We start from the raw sequence: 6165 nt of genomic DNA, 5'->3' as shown, positions 1-6165 counted from the left end.
CAGATGGTTGGTGGAGGAGGTAGTTGAGGCAGATACTATTGAAAGACATTTGCTTAGGTACATGGATAGGAAGGGTTTGGAGGGATACTGGCCAAATATGTGCAAAAGGGATTAGCTCAGATGGAGCACCTTGGTTGGCATGAGACTGTTGCGTTTCAGTGCTGTTTGATTCTATGATAATAACTAGGCTTCCAGTCCACTGAATTGAGAAGATGGAGCTGGACTTAACCACGTTCTTCAAAATGATCATTTTTCCCCTGCAATATGGGTGCAATGACTGCATGTAGGTGGTGTTGATGGATTCAGGCAAGTAGAGAGAGGAATAAGGAGGCACTTTCTCCACATATTGTGATTAGGTTATAAGAAGCACCAAGGCTGTCAGGTCAATTGAATGTTTCAAGGCCGAGATATTTATGTTGATCAAGCAAACGGAGGAAAATGAAGAAACTCTCAGACACACATTGCTGAATCTGGCAAGAGGCAAACCTACAACTGAAGCATAAAGGTTGTTGAATTTTGTTGAGGAGCTAATTATAATGGCTTCAACAATGACATCATTTCACATACTGGAACTATTTGTGCATTTTCAAAGTACTATTTCAAAAGGAAATCTCACACCAAACTCAAATTCAAGCTAAAGAAACCCCGTCTTGCAGTGCCAGATACCCGGGCTCAATCCTAACCTCGGGTGCTGTCTGTATGGAGTTTGCACATTACCCATGTGACTGTGTGGTTTCCTCCAGGTGCTCCAGTTTCACCCACGAGTAGGTCTGTAGGTTAATTGGCCTCTGCAAAATTGCCCCTAGTGTGTAGGGAGTGGATGAGAAAGTGGGATAATTTGAATGGGTGATCGATGGTGGGCTTGGACTTTGTGGGCCGAAGGGCCCTGCTCCACCCTCTATCTCCAAACTCATCTAAGAGGACGCGCAAGTTTCCTGAATGTGGGTTTTAATGAAGCATATCCGTAAGCATCAATGAAGTAGACGACATTTGACATATTTCGCTTGGGCCGCTTACAACCCAGCAGTATGAATATTGATTTGTCTAGCTTCGTAACCCTTGCAACCCACTCTCTCCGTCCCTCCCCCACACGTCACCTGTTCCTTTACTCCAGAGATGCTGTCTGACCCACTGAGTTATTCCAGCTTTTTGTGTCTTCGGTTTAAACCAGCATCTGCAGTTCCTTCCGCAACATTTGAGAGGACCCAGTTGAAAGAAAACATTTACATTAATCGCTTTTCACTTTTCTTTGACCACTCCTGAGCACACTAGTCAGTGAAACATTTTAAGTACAGTCACTCCTGTAATTTGGAAATTGTAGTAGCCAATTTGTGGGAGCTAGGCAAACTCCAACCAACAGGTAAGATTTTCTTTAGAAAGATAAATATTGCAGAGGACACCTGGGATAACTCAATTCCTCAGTTTAATATTTGAAATCTGGCCAAAGGTCGATAGACCTTGGTTTAAGATCTTATTGGCAAGCTTGCTCCTCACACAGTATTATTCTTTAATGGCAGCCTGGGTTTGTACTTGTGTCTCCAACTTTAACCAGCAATGTTCCAACTCGGAGGGATGTGCGTTACCAGTGTCAGAGCTGATACTGTCAGAATGATATTAGTGAAGTCTTGTAACGCACAGCTCAAAGTGCTGGAGTAACTCAGTGGGTCAGGCAGCATCTCTGGCGAACATGGATAGGTGATGTTTTGGGTCGGGACCCTTCTTCAGATTGATGGTGGTGGGGGTTAAGAAAGCTGGCAGACAGGAGGGGCAGGACAAATCCTTACAGGTAATAGGTTGATACAGGCGAGGAGAGGGTTTTGGTCGGCAGATGGTTGGGCAAAGACCCCGAAATGAAAAGACAGAAGGAGTGAGACAAAAGAATTGAAGAACTGTGAAGCTACAGGAAGGAACGTAGATGAAAGGGGAGGTGCGAGTCCAGGTGAGGCGCAGGGGAGAGGGCGGGGGAAATAGGGTGGGGGTAAATGGGGAAAGAAGGTTGAGGGGGAGGGTTTTGTAAAAGTGGAGAATTCAATGTTCATACCGTTGGGTTATAAGCTACCCAAGTGAAATATGAGGTGTTGCTCCTCCAGTTTGCGTGTGACCTCACTCTGGCAAGGAAATGGCCCAGGACAGAAAGGTCAATATGAGAATGGGAGGAGGAGTTAAAATGGTTAACAATCAGGTGATCTAGTAAGCCTTGGCGAACTGAGTGCAAGTGTTAGGTGAAACGGTTGCCTAGACGATGCTTCAGCTCGCTGAAATACTGGAGACAACGTCGGGAACAACGAACGCAGTAGATGAGGGTAGACCAGGTGCACTTGAATCTCTGTCTCACCTGGAAGTACTGCTGGCTCCCTGAATGGAGGTGAGAGAGGAGGAGGAGGAGGGAGAGGTGTTACATCTCCTGCGATGCAGGTGAAAGAACCTGGAGAACCTGGTTTGGGTGGGAAGGCATGAGTGAAACAAGGAGTTGCGGAAGTTGCGAAACCTATATTGGCAGATTAGGAAAGGGTACAATGTGTGGGGTGGCAACCACAAGAATGTTCTTCAAAAGGGAAACATCCCAGTGGAACAACAGCAGTAAACAAGACACAGCCACTGCAATCCTACTAAAAAGTACTTTATTAATTTGGTCTTTTATTTGTTTTTACACCAGGTAACATATTGTAAGAAATAACGTGGTTGCAATACATTTGGCCTCAATACAAACTAAACTTAAGTGTGGGTGTGTGTAAGTAACATTAAATGATGACAAGTAATAGTCAAATATTGTCAAATTGCAACCATTGGCCCACCCTGCCCCACCCAGTGGCCCTGTGCCCAAAATGCTTAACATTACCATTTGGAAAGATGGTTGCATGTCATCCGAGTTAACACAACCCAAAAAGCTTGGCAAATATAACAAAACATTAAATGTTCTTCAACCTTCCTTCATGTACTTCAGCTTTCTCTCAGAATACAAATTTTTCTATTATTATATTACCGAACAATTTCTACAGGATCTATAACGCAAGCTAAGAATTACTTCATTTTTAAAAAATGCAATAAGTGAAATGAAGGCCAAAGACAGCGTTAAAAGATTTTTCTGCACAGTAAAGAATTATACATTGGAATAAAAATCAATTCATTCAAATTCTTTTTTAAAACTGCATCACTTATTAAAATTATACTATTCAAAACCACCAAACATCTCAGACACAAATGCAGCAATTCCTCTCTCCAATCAAGACTGTGGTTTTGAATTAAAACTTAATTTGAAGAGTCCACTCAATCAAACATGCTCCTTAAATTAGCTGTTCAAACTGCACCGTCTAATCGCACATTTAATAATCAAAGCAGTACGTTATTTTGCCGTTTGGATTGAAACGGTGGTAAACTGAAATTGTTTGTTAAACAGAACAGAAATATTTACTTAGTATCCGGAATGTTAAAAGTGCTGCCATGTGAGGGATTTCATCTGGGTTTCTGATAATCTGTTAATCAGTCCCAATTTTGTGCTTAAATGGATGACTTTACATAAAACCTAATTTCATTAGTTACACATGACAGATTAAAATGGAATCTTTAAATCTAGAAACCCTAATTACATCCAAGTGAAGCCAAGCCGAAAACCTTCTTCTAAATTTACAGAAGTGAAACACTTAATGTTCATTTGTAACTAACAAGGAATAAATAGAGCTCTTTGCAGAGTTGGAATCGCCTGAGGAACCATGCTGAAACATTAAAAGCCCAGTATTAGTACATACAACATGAAAGACATTTGCATCGTCTATGAAATAGAATTAAAGTTAACTGTCACAAAGAAAGCTTTTAGAAATTTTACACAAACCGTTATAGCTGCTATCTATCTGCAGATCAGGGTCATAAGCATTTTAAATTATGCTTGGAGCTCTAAGCAAAGATTATACACAACACGCTGTAAAATGAGCAGGCAACTGTCAAGTAAAAGGCCATTGAAAGCTTCATTATTTCAGGCACTGGGTATGACCACAGTATATGCAGCATATCCCGAAATGGTTATTATTTCAGAGTTTTGCCAATCACACGAACTGACAATGGTTCTGATAAATTGGGCGGCTGCACGCAAAAGTAGTGCCCAATTGAACAAGAGGGATTATTGAATAGGGACTGAAATATCTGTGAGCAAGGACCGTTGAATATCTGATATGAGGGAGTGAATTAGACACAGAGGCACCCTTTGATGCACAAGCATAAGTTACAGCAAACAACAAACTGATCTTTTACTATCATCAATATGGAGGCAAAAATCAGCAAAGGGTTTTCAATTTAAGAATAGTTCATGTGATAAGCAATTTCTTCTATAGGACACCTATTGAGCTTGTGTATCATCTGACAGTATGCATTGAGAGAAGTAGTGGGGAGAAAAAGACTACGGAACATTTTGCTCCAGTAATTCGATCTGAAAAGGTTCAAATAATGGTGGTGTGCTGACCAGAAGGCAGAATGCAGGGCCATTAGTTGACATCCATAATGTTAAGCGCCCTCAAAACCAGTCCATCTTCAGTTACTTACTCCATTAACTGACAGAACGGAGAGATGAAACTTTGCACTGAAGCTACCCATTCCAACCATAGAAGATGGGGAGTAGACAACGGAAACCGTTAAGATTGGTCGCGAGAACGGAGAAATTATTTTGGAGAGATCATTCCATGGCTGAATTGAGGATGAGGATCTGGCAGTGGTTAAAGACACAAATACAACAGAAAACTAACCAGATCAATAGGTCAGAATGGAAGTAAGATGGCACAGACGGTGGCTCAGCAACGAACTGACTAACCTCCTGGGAGATGGGTGAAAACAAACGGAGATTTTGGGAGAAAAAAAGGACTTTGAGAAGAGAGTTCATCATTAAATCATGCATAAGAAAGTTTACTGCATTTAAAATCTAGTCCAAGGTCAAATCCTTCTTAGCACTTGGAATGAATGGTGCAAACACAAATTTAATTTGGGACCAAATATTCCCACGTATAAAGTGAATAGACAAGCATCTAACAGGTCCTTTGCTCATAACATCTTTCATTTGGACAAGCCAAAATAAAGTGAACTGTTCCTATCACAATTTGCATGGGACAGGGATGAAATAAAAACCAAAATTAAGCAGAATCAAGTTTCAACTGTAAACAAAGTTATATTCAAGGCACAAAACTTACTGCAGCAAAATTCATATCAGTACATTGTAGGTTACTTACATTTTAAATATATGTTAAATGAATTTGCAGCTTTGTAGCTAATAAAGCCTTTCCCAAGCCATTTCTTAAAACACTTAAAATCATTAAGAAATGTATGCTAGTTGCGCAAATGTAATGAAGACATCTATGATTTACATGCAACTTGGCTGACAAACTAACTCTCTCACACACACTGGAATTTTTATTTGTGTACAGGAACACCAGTGGATTAATGACTTGTTTCTTTTTGTTAAGCCATTGTGTTTTATGCTTGAAAGGGAATCATACTTAATTTCTTACATGCTCTACACAACCAAACTTCCCATTGAAACACACGGCATTCATATCTGACATAACTGAAGAATGGAGAATTACAGCGGCACCAGCAAATATTTGCTAGGTGATACACCAAAACAAGGCATTTTTGTAAAAATAAAATAAAATAGTACAAATTTTGCATTATCAGGGGATAGAAAGATTGGATAAGATTGTGATGCATTTATGGTCTTAAGTCTCTGGGGAAAAATAGCAGTTAAAAGCAGAAAGCTGATTTTATTGATGCAGTCCTTCCTCGATGATCCTCCACACCGTGCAGTTCAAGTAACCCTGAAAGAAAGCAAAAACATTAACTGCAAAGTTGCAAAGTGGTGCAGTTTCATGGAGAATACACCATGTTTGTCTGATACACCTGCGCAAACGTTTTTGCACAATGAACTCCATGGCCATGGAAATTCCCAGCTTCAAACTTTACGGCCCCACAAGATGCCAGGTGCACTAGATTTACATAGCCCTGAGCAACCCGACAACTCAGAAAGGCCCACAGACGTCTTATGGTGCAGACAAGTTAAAATGGGAAACAACTGTAGTATGAATAACACAAACATCTCCAACGTCATAAATCGAATGTTATTACTCTCATTCAATAAATGTCAATCTAATGTGACTGCCAAATTCTGCTTGTGCATCACTGCCCCTG

General features: G+C 40.5%; 1 protein-coding gene across 1 annotated transcript in view; it reads right to left on the bottom strand.

Annotated features, from left to right (window-relative positions):
* Positions 1–2610: 2610 nt before the first annotated feature.
* LOC144601770 (guanine nucleotide-binding protein G(i) subunit alpha-2) overlaps positions 2611–6165 on the bottom strand; it is a 207272-nt gene continuing 203717 nt past the window's right edge. The window contains exon 9 of the mRNA XM_078414165.1: positions 2611–5795. The gene's annotated coding sequence lies outside the window, so the exon portion shown is untranslated. The remainder of the gene's footprint in view (positions 5796–6165) is intronic.

This window comes from Rhinoraja longicauda, chromosome 17 (genome assembly GCF_053455715.1).
Source record: "Rhinoraja longicauda isolate Sanriku21f chromosome 17, sRhiLon1.1, whole genome shotgun sequence".
Taxonomy (NCBI): Eukaryota; Metazoa; Chordata; class Chondrichthyes; order Rajiformes; family Arhynchobatidae; genus Rhinoraja; species Rhinoraja longicauda.
The sequence above is the reverse complement of the archived record's forward strand: the minus strand, read 5'-3'. Positions and strand labels throughout refer to the sequence as shown.